We start from the raw sequence: 11,193 nt of genomic DNA on the forward strand, positions 1-11,193 counted from the left end.
GATACTAGAAATTAAAAGAAATATCAATTTAATGATTCAGCAATCATATTCATTTGTTAAACCCTATCTTCTCTGTATAGCTCCACCATCATCTTTGATCTTTCTATCCCACTCTTTAGGGATATTTGGGCTATGGCCATTTTTACTTTTTCATATCGGAAATGTTGGAAATCACTAATATGGGGTAGGGAGATGGAACTAGCTGATGTTCTGGAGAGGCTAGACCCTCTAGGGTTCAGGGCTTATCTGGTCTAGGACCCATCTGGAGGTTGTAGGTTTCTGGAAAGTTACCCTAGTGCATGAAACCTTTTTAGAACCTAACATATTGCCCTAGGTGTTCTTTAGGATTGGCTGGAGTGGTTTTGGTTGGGGGTTGGCAAGTTATGATAGGTAGTAATGTCTAACTGAAGCTTGCGTAAGAGTAATCTCCAGAGTATTCTCTCAACTCTATTTGAATTCTCTCAGCTACTAATATTTTGTTACACTTCTTTTCCCCCTTCTGGTCAGGATGGAATTGTTGATCTCACAGTGCCAGGGCTGGACTTATTCCTGAGAGTCATCTCCCACATTGCCAGGGAGACCCTCACCCTTGGATGTCATGTCCCATGTAGGGGGTGGGCAATGATTTCAATTACAGAGTTGGGCTTAGAGAGAGTGAGGCCACATCTGAGCAACAAAAGAGGTCCTCCAGAAGTAACTCCTAGGCATACCCATAGGTAAGCTAAGCTTCTCTGCTGCCTAAATAAGTTTTGCAAGAGTAAGCCTCAAGATCAAGTGCTTGGCCTATTTATTTGGGTGACCCCAATGTTTGACACAATATTGGGGGATTTCCTGATGGTAAAGTTTATAGTTCCATATTTTTTTTCCCATCACTCAAGGGCTTTGCTAATACCTTTTGATTATCTGCTAACTATATTTTAAGATGTACTCAGGCATTACAATAAACTGTTTAGGATTAAAGGCCCTTATTCTTATTCTGAGCTCTCTGTGCTTCAGTTGTTCAAATGAGCTATTCAGACAGGTTGAGTTAGATATGCTATAGAAAATTTAGGTTGCAGACAAAATAAACTTTTCTTCCTTTGGTCTCAAAGAGTAGGTGCGGTCCTAAAATACAGACAATCATAGATTAACCAATCTGACACCTGAAATTAACCATTGCAGTGAGGATATGAATCAGTAGCTTTGAAAGATTCAGAATAACCAGGTTTAGTTCTGGAGGGAAGGGTGTAGCACTGGTTTAATGGCACCACATTCTTGGACACCTCTGCACTGAAATAATAACAGGCAGGATTTTCCATTAAATGTCAGTTGGATTAAGGGTATTTTTCTTTATTTGTCCTCATGTGTGTATTTTTCTCTTTCACATTCATGTCACTCAAGATTTTAAAAATGAGACAAAATAAGCAATTTGAGTTTCAATTCAGTTCTCTATTCCTTTTGATTGTGCATCTATCTTAAAATTCCAATTTAGAAGCATTTGTTTCATGACTTAAAATAATTCAGGATTATTTTAGTTAAAAATGTGAAACCAATGCCTTTTTTATGAATAGAGATTTTACATATGAATAATAAATAGGCTGTTCTTTGTTTACATAGATAGCTGGAGAAAATAATAAAGCCCACTTATCTCTTGTCATTAGACTCATCCTGGAGATGTGCAGTCTATTTTTAAAAATACTTACAAAAATAAGTTCATGAATGCAAATTATTCCAAGAGAAAAGATTAAGTATTAAATATACAGAGTATGAATATATTATTAGTTATATATGAACACTAAGGAAGCTGTCAGGGGAAGCATATAATGGAGCACAGCTTCATAGTAATTACCAAATATAAGAAACTTCAATAAAAACCTTAACTAGTATGTTTATCTCAGGTTAATTTACCAGTTACTGTGGTCAGTCTTCCTCTGCTGGTCATAATGGATGATTTATGTTATGCATGGTAAGTAGTACATGTTTTCTGATTGCTACTTTAATGAAGTAGGGGAATATGCTCCAATAAAATCAACACCATTGCTTTAAAATTAGTATATCTAATTTAAATGAAATAGCTATGGTATTTGGCAATGTTATGTAACCACTGTTACACTGGTTTTACTTGTAATTGTAATTGTTATTTTAGCTTATTCCCAGTTCTTTACTTGTTATTTACTTATGCTAACTTATGTTAACTGAGTGATTTTTAACATTGATATAACTAAATGCTTACCCTTCTTTACAGTTTACATCTCATTTGTTTAGCTTATTTACATTCCTTTGATTTGTAAACAGATGCTTACCCTTTTTTACAGCTTACAGCCCATTTGTTCTTACTCCAGCTAGCTTTCTCCATCGCTTTTCAAGGGCTTCTCAGTATGCTTGCATACTCACTATTAACTGTAACCAAAATATTAAATAATATCACTATCTCTACCTCCCTTGCCTGGATCCTATAAAAACCCTAAACTCTTTAAACTGGGGAAGACAGGTCTGAGCAGTGACTCCTGTTTCCGTGCTGCTCAACCTTACATTCAAACTCTTTCTTTTCTCAAAATCCAGATGTCATAACATTGACTTCTGTGCATATTAGGCAGTGATTCCTTGCTTGGTAACAATTTGGTGATCCAGGTGGGACTCAAAGGTCCCCAGGTCCTTTCCTGCCTGAGATACTGCAATCCCTGGTGGCTTGTGGGCCCCCTCACTGATCCTGAGCGGCCACCTAGACCAGTTTTGTCTAGAGGCCTGACAATTGGTGTATCCTCCCCTCTAGCCAGCGCTCCAGGTCTTTTGGTGCTTCCTGCTATTTTGAGGAAAGAAATAGTTCTGGAACCAAAGTCTTCTGGTTGAGTAACCTCACATGAGCACCTATTCTCTTGTTAAAGCTTGATTGCTAGGATTATGGGTTTGAGTCCTACCCTAAACTCTGTTACCGGGAACAAGCCCCAAGACTTATGAGAATTTAGTCATGTAGTGTGTTCACAGTTTCTGGTACCGGCTCTGGGTAAGCTTCTAAGGGTTAGAAGTCATGTTGGAATCCTGCCAGGCAGATCTAACCCTGGGAAATGTTCTGTTGGTGCCAGATAATTGTAACCATGGGAAATGTTAATAGTACACTGACTGCAGTCCTTTGAAAGTTATTTTGGGTAGTTTTCTATGTTTGTTTATAAATCAATGAAAAGGGAAAAAATGTTATTGTTTTATAATTTAGGCTGGCCCCAATATAACCTAGAATCTGAGGAATAATGGCCAGATAACTGATCTCATAACTGTAAGACTGTATTACAATTAGGTTTGTATTGTAAAAGAGAAGAAAAGTAAAACTGAATCCTATATGTTCCCTTATGTTCAGTCTTTTTTGTCTATATCTAAGAATTTGTAGAAAAGGTGCAAAATTTTGGTCGAGTTTTATATTTCTGGGTTTCTGTGTTTTTATGTCTGACTTTTTATTTGTATCTGTTTGTTTGATGTATATTTTCCTAGCTCCAGATGGTAATAATAAAAAATTAACAAATAAAAATAAACAAAGAATTCTTAGGGGAGCTCTATTCAAATTGCTCAGAGAGAAATATATGCTTATATAGAAATTAGTACCCTTGAGTCCAAAAATTGGGGAAGTTGAACTTCTAGTTCTTTTTGAACAAGTCCTTTCTTTCCCCTTTGTATCCTGACTTAGATTAGCTCCCCTACTACAGTGGTGAGATTTCCCAAACCTTACTGAAGACTCAGTGGGTTTTGAAAAAAAAAAATCAGTCTTATCATTTTAGACATATTAGCCTGGTCATCCTTAAGCAAATGTGGAGGAAAATACAGCTAACCACGAGACAAATACAGAAGCAAAAAGTGCAGTGACAAATTCTAGTCCTGTTCCCATTTCTATGATGACTTTTGAATCAAATAATTCTATTTGAAAAACTTTTTTTTTTTAAAGAAAAATGCTTGCCTGCTTCTATAAGCCTGCAATTGAATCATGGCTTTAAACCAGTCCTCCCTTGCCTTCAGAAAGCTGTTTTGGTAGATATTGATAATATAGATCACTGGAATACTGATAGATGGTAAAGTGAGGACAGAAATATTTCTAGAAATCATTCTTTAAAATATCTATATTCTCTGAACTATTGCATTTGTTAAATGCAATACAAGCATACAATTTTATTCTACTTGAGAATCTTCCTAAAATTATACAAGTTTCTGATAAAATAAGCTAGCATTGTATTTATTAGATTTAAGATGATGAAAAATGTAAAGTTGTGTTTAACAAAATTGAGTTATTATTTTGACAAGCTTTTTTTTTTAAGAATAATTGTATTTTATAAGATGTTTTAATAGTTTCAAAGACCTTTTTGGTAGGTGTGCTAGATTGGAAGTTTGAAACATGACCCAGAAAAGCCATGTTCTCTAATACAGACTCAATATTGTAGGGTGGAAACCCTTTTGGATTAGATTATCTCCATGAAGAAGGTGGCACCCAATTGTGGGTGTGGCCTTTTAATTAGATGGAGATGTGCCTCTGCCCATATAAGCTGAGTCTTGATTAATTTATTGGAGTCCTTTAAAAAGGGAAGAATTTTGAAGGAACCTGAGATTCAGACTCTTGGAGAACAGGTGCTTCAGAGCTGACAGAGATATGGATGCTTGGAAATGCTTGGAGTGCTGACAAAGAGAACAGATGCCTAGACATGGGCATAGCCTCGCAGATGTTGTTGTGTGCTTTCCCATGAGATGCTAAGCAAGCCAGAAACCAGAATTATGTCCTGGAGGAACTAAGTGAAGGCCCACAGATGCTTAAAGGAGAAACCACTGGCATTGCTTCCAGAAGCTGGAAGCAATGGAATCAGGAACAAGGACCAGCAGATGCCAGTTACATGCCTTCCCATGTGACAGAGATCAGCTTTTCCTGAGCCAAGTTATCTTTTCCTGGATGCCTTAGTTTAAAGATTTTTCTGGCCTTAGAGTTGTAAACTTGTAATAAGTTCCTTCTACAAAAGTGGTTTCATTTCTGGTATATGGTTCCAGCAGCTTTAGCAAACCAGTACAGTAACTTAAGATATGCAGATATGTAAAGTATGCAGATATGCATGGTTAAGGAAAAAATATAGTTTTATTATAAAATAAAATGACTGATTTTTCACATAATTAGAAGCAAGAGTATGTAGGACAGAGATTGGATGGATAGGGGAAGTTGTGGAGGGTTTGTGGAAATGAATTTCAGTTTGTTAAGATCAACACTGAATTATAAACCTATTTATATATTGATAAGCTTATTTATAATTTTTTGAGCTTTTGTATCAAACTGTGCATTCATGCAAAGCTGGAATTTCATTTTCTCTCTGTTAAAATAATGGCATTTTCTCAATATACTGATCTGCTTTTAATAAGAAGTTATACAGAGTTTTTCTTAACCATCTATGTATTCTGCCTAGAAGACAAAGATTCTATGTCATATCAGAATAATATCCTCATTAGTGTTTATATTAACCATATCATCCTTTATTAATTTTGCAAGGAAACTCTTGTCACTTTCAAAGAAACTAATTTTTTTTCCTTACAATCATATTAACTCGTATTTTACACTTTTATCACTTTGATTATATAGGGAACCAAATATTGTGTCATAGTGACCCATTTTCCTGTTTAACATAATGTTCAAACATGACAACTTTTGACATCTTGTCTTCCCCAAATCAAACTCAAAAAATATCTTTTTATTTCCAACTGTTACAAAGGATTTGCTCTTTCATCTTGCAAAAATGAGATGCTAAAATAGTTAGGTCCATTTGATGTGTTATAAGTTACATGAGAAGTGTTATAAAATTAAAAAAATGATTTTCCAAACTTCTGTTATTTAGATTTGTATGGTAAAATGTTCATATAAATTTTTAAAAATTATATAAAATTCCTAGAGATTTGACAATGTTCTCACTGTTCAAATTATGTTCTGATATTAATCTGCATGATATTAAACAACATTACAATGTCGTTGGTCATAGTTTTAATTATTTTTGAAAAGTTACACATCACTAAAGCAATCACATTTTCTTGTCAGTTACATTGTTTTACTCTGATGCTTCTCTAAAAGTGCATATTTTCAGCTACAGGTCAGAACTTCATCTTCAATGAGAGGAGACTTAAAAAAGAAAAGCAAGTATATGCATTATGTTCTACCTGTTAATTAATATAATCCTGATAAAAGTATAAAGGCAAGACAGAAAAATGTCTGCTGTGGTCTATGGTTAATGACCTCCATACAAGTTCAGTATCAAATTTTTTATCCCTGAAAATATTTCATTTGGAAAATGCTCATAAGGAGATTAGGACCTATACTGTAAGCTCTTGCGACAGACAGATTTGTTCCTGGGCTTTAACTGTTATTTCTAAATTTTAAGATACTTCGTTCTTTGTGTGTGTACTTCCATGAGATTTTAGGTGTCTATGCACATCCAAGTCTCATAGTTGGAGTTTTCTACCTCTGGAGGTATTGAAGAAACAACATTAATTCTAAAAGGGGGCTCCATACAACAACTGTTGAAGAAGCTGAAGCAGGGCTCAGACCTCAATTGAGAAGGTGAATGGGGCTGATCTGGTTATAACTAAGATCAGAATACAGGTTAGAGGGTGATATTGTCTGTACTTTGAGGCATTAATTTCTATGTGTGATCAATGGAGGAGAGATTTATTTTATCCAGAATTTAAATTTTTATGTGGCCTGAGAGGAAGCGGTGACTCAAGAGTGCCATCTGATGGGAAGAAATGGAAAGTGGAGTCTTATAAGTTGCCTATCTGCCTAGTTTTTATTTTTAATTTTAAAAAATTTTTAAGTCCCTACCAGAACAAGCAAAGCCACTCCCCCAGTGCCTCAGTAACAGGGATAAGAGAAAACAGAAACAGTGATTTCAGTTAGCAGGGGTAAGAAGTAATAAAAACAGTAGTTCAGTTAGTAGCTTAGAGAGCCAGCTGTAACGGCCGGCTGCTGCCAGGCAAAAAGAGCGGGAGAAAACCAATAAAGAGTGGGAGAAAACCAAGCGTATACACAGCACAGGAAAGCCTAACACCATCAATAGGACAGCTGGGAATAGAAAAACAGATTAGGACCAAAAAAAAAGGAAGAGACAACACCAACTATAAGTAAACCTAATCTTTTGAACCAATGCATGTTTCCCCCGCAGGAGGTGCACCGTTCCTGGAGGTACTGCAATACCAGGTTGATGTGCGGAGTGGACAGAGCAAGATCCTATTCCAACTCCCTGCTCCAAAAATCCGTTTAATATATTGTCCTCGGATAGAGAATGTATCAGATATTAAACTGATAAGAACAGATACTGCACTTGCTCTTAGCCAAAAGGCCAAGAAGCAATCTCTGCCTAGCTTTTAACAGAGCTTTAAGGAGAATTGCAATCCCCACATGAGCTCTGAGACTTGGTATGGGTGGGGGGTGGGGGGAAGACTGACAGATCAAGTCAAAAAGCACACTTTCAATGTAAATCCAAACACAAAACCATAGATGTATGAAAGAAGTTAACTTACAAAATAACCTTATTACAGCATTTAGATGCCCCATGTGCAATAGAAAATCATAAAGCACATTAAGACATATAGATATGGCCCAGTCAAATGAGCTAACTAAATCACCAGAGGGGACACAAAATCTAGAACAACTAATCAACAATATTCATAATAACATAAAAGATATTAAAAAGACACCAGAAGATCATAAAGAAGAATTTGAAAGAATAAATAGAAAAATGGCAGGTTGCACAGAGATGAAAGATACTATAGGTCAAATTAAAAGCATACTAGAGACACACAACAGTAGATTTGAAGAGACAGAAGAAAGCAGAAGTGAATTAGAAGGTGGGACAATTGCAATTGAAAACATAAAAGAACAAATGGCAAAAAAGATGGGAAAAAATGGATCTAGATTTCAGAGGAATGATAGGTAATGCAAAATGCACAAATATAAGAATTATCAGTGTCCTAGAAGGAGAAGAGTAAAAGGGATGGGAAGGCTAGTTGAAGAGATAATGGGAGAAAACTTCCCAACTCTTGGAAAAGTCATAAATATGCAAATCAAAGAAGTCCAATAAATCCTAAATAGAATAAATCCAAATAGCCCTACTCCAAGACACATACTGATCAGAAAGTCAAATATTGAAGAGAAGCAAAAAGTCAGAAAAGCAACAAGAGAATAAATTCTGGATTATATGAGCTTTGTATCAAAAAGGGAACTATGCTAATTATCCAAGCCCCAATCTTGAGACTTGCACTTATAAAACTTATTTCTGTAATGATAAAACCAAGTCTAATTGTAAGTAATGCATGAGACCCTCTGAGTTCACCTTGGCTCCATGCATCAACAAGAGAAAGGACTTAAAAAAGGCATGGACAACAGAAAACATTGTTGTTGATCAGATGTGATCTCTCTCTCTACCCCTCCTCTCTCTCTCAGCCAAACTCTGCAAATAAACTTACTACATTGTTCTCTGTGTGGGACATGAGTCTTGGTCATGAAATTCCCTGGCACCGAGGGTTTTATCAGTGCTTTTGGAGAAGATGGTTCTAGAGAAGATCTCGATCAGAAAAAAAGGGAAATGTTAAAGGAAATAAAGCAAAATAGTTTCTTTGGCTAAGAGATATCAAATAGAGTCTGAAAGTCATTCTGGAAGTTACTCTTAGCCAGTCTCAGCCAGATCTCATAAACTGCCATTTTATACAAACCCTTGAGCAACAGTACTCTTAAAAACACTGGGGATGGTATATATGAAAACCCACAGTTCACACCATCTTCAATGGGGAAAGACTGAAAGCTTTCACTCTAAGATCAGGAACAAGACAAGGATGCCCACTGTCACCATTGTTATTCAAGATTGTGTTGGAAGTTCTAGCCAGAGCAATTAGACAAGAAAAAGAAATAAAAGGAATCTAAATTGGAAAGGAAGAATAAAACTCTCACTATTTGCAGATGACTTGATATCATATGTCAAAAAACCCCCAAAAATCTACAACAAAACTACTAGAGCTAATAAATGAGTACAACACAGTGGCAGGGAACAAATCAATGACCACAAATCAGTAGCATTTCTATAGAGCAATATTAGGAATAAAATAAGAAAAAAATTCCATTTACAATAGAAACCAAAAGAATAACATATTTGGGAATAAATTTAAGTAAGGATACAAAAGACCTAAACACAGAAAGCTTTAAGAAATTGCTAAAATAAATCATGGAAGACTCAGATAAATGGAAGGGCATACTGCATTCATGGATTGGAAGACTAAGTATAGTTAAGTTGTCAATTCTACCCAAATTAATTTATAGATTCAATGCAATACCATTTAAAAGCCCAACAGCTTACTTGGCAGAAATAGAAAAACCAATAAAAATCTGTTTGGAGGGGCAGGGTGCCCCAAATAGCTAAAAATATTTTGAGAAAGAAAAATGAGTGGGTGGTCTCACACTACCTGATTTTAAAGCATATTACAAATATACAATGGTCAGAAGAGCCTGGTACTGGCATAAAGATATGTGAAACCAGAAGGAAAGATAGATGATAAAGACTGAGATGTTATAATTTAGGAATGTCTAGAGTGTACAATGATAGTGACTAAATGTAAAAATTAAAAAATGTTTTTGCATGAGGAAGAACAAAGGAATGTCAATATTGCAAGGTGTTGAAAATAGATGGTCATTCATATTTTAAAACTTCAACTTCTGTGTAAGACTAAAGCAAGAAATGTTTATTTGCTGCAAAATTTATATTTTAACAAGTTCATTTCCTAATGTAACTTATATGGACAGTTTCATTGAACACCATAAGTATGTGGAAACTTGAATAGGGCATGAAATTTTGTAGGTTTGTCCACATTAGCGTGAAGCTCTGATAAATCCTAGAGTGATTTGAACAGTGAATAAAGAAGCATTTGCAAAGTTCCCTTGGAGCAATCAGGAGAAAGGGGGAAAAATTAAACTTCCCCATTACAAAAAAAATGGGCAAAAGACATGACCAGACACTTTTCAGAAGAGGAAATATGATTGTCAAGAGATGGAAATGAACCAAATGTCCATCAACAGATGAGTGGCTAAACAAGCTATAGTATGTTTATATGTGGTATATATGATGGAATATTATGCAGCTTTAAGACAGACAGTTTTAAGTCATGAAGGATATAGCAATGTGGATGAACCTTGAGAATATTATGCAGAGTGAAATTAGCCAGAAACGAAAGGACAAGTACTGTATGGTCTTACTGATATGAACTAACATTAATGAGTGAACTTTGAGAGTTAAAGTTAAGAATACAGGTTATCAGGAGATAGAAATAGGGTAGAGATTGTGCATTTGGTGCTGAAAGAATCCAGATTGTGCAACAGGGCTGATTGTCGAAATTTAGAAACGGATAGTACAATGCTACCTAACTGTAATGCAATAATGTTTCTTTTATCCAGGGTCTGAACAGATGAGTTAAAAAAAATAAGGATAAAAATAAATAAATAACAGGGAAGGAGAAAGGGTAAAAAATTGGGTGGATTGAAATACTAGTGGTCAATGAAAGGGAGAAGTAAGGGTTATGGAATGCATGAGTTTTTTTTTCTTTTTTCTTCTTTTTTTTCTGGATTGTTGCAAATGTTCTGAAAATGATCATGGTGGTGATGATATTGTGAGCTGTTGATTGTATAGCATATATGGACAGTATATGTATGAAGATTTCTCAATAAAAATATATTTTTAAAAGTACATTGATTGTGAAGGAGTGCACAGAAAAGGTGAAAAATATCCAAAGGGACTTGAGTGGAAGTTTATTAGTGACAACTAGACTGACTTGTATGTGATTACTCGCCAAAATGTCCCTTGGTTAATTAGATATGATTATACTGTGTATATCTATTTTATATGTGTTTATGCATGTGTGTATTTGCTTAAATTTAGAATGATTTATCAACTGACAATTTGGAATGTAGTAAAGTAATAATAAAGCCCTGGCCTCTCTTCTAAAATGCACACACAGACACACACACAACACTGGGGACATCCAAATGCCATAAACAAGCCACATAGCTATATAGAATCGACACTTCCTCAGCAGTCTCTATCTGGGAAATTTAGAAAGCTATTTCTCCAATTTAGCATAATTTTATTCACTTGTAGGTCCCATAATCATGATTCTTCTACTTCTTTTATTTGAGCATTTACTTATTAAGCTTGTTTCTCTGAGATT

At 35.2% G+C, this 11,193-nt stretch overlaps 1 non-coding gene across 1 annotated transcript; it reads right to left on the reverse strand.

Annotated features, from left to right (window-relative positions):
* Window positions 1-7,143: 7,143 nt before the first annotated feature.
* On the reverse strand, window positions 7,144-7,334 carry LOC143649014 (U2 spliceosomal RNA). The gene has a single exon (XR_013158896.1). It is a non-coding gene; the product is annotated as a U2 spliceosomal RNA (small nuclear RNA).
* Window positions 7,335-11,193: the final 3,859 nt, after the last annotated feature.

The sequence above is a fragment of the Tamandua tetradactyla genome, chromosome 10, assembly GCF_023851605.1.
Source record: "Tamandua tetradactyla isolate mTamTet1 chromosome 10, mTamTet1.pri, whole genome shotgun sequence".
Taxonomy (NCBI): Eukaryota; Metazoa; Chordata; class Mammalia; order Pilosa; family Myrmecophagidae; genus Tamandua; species Tamandua tetradactyla.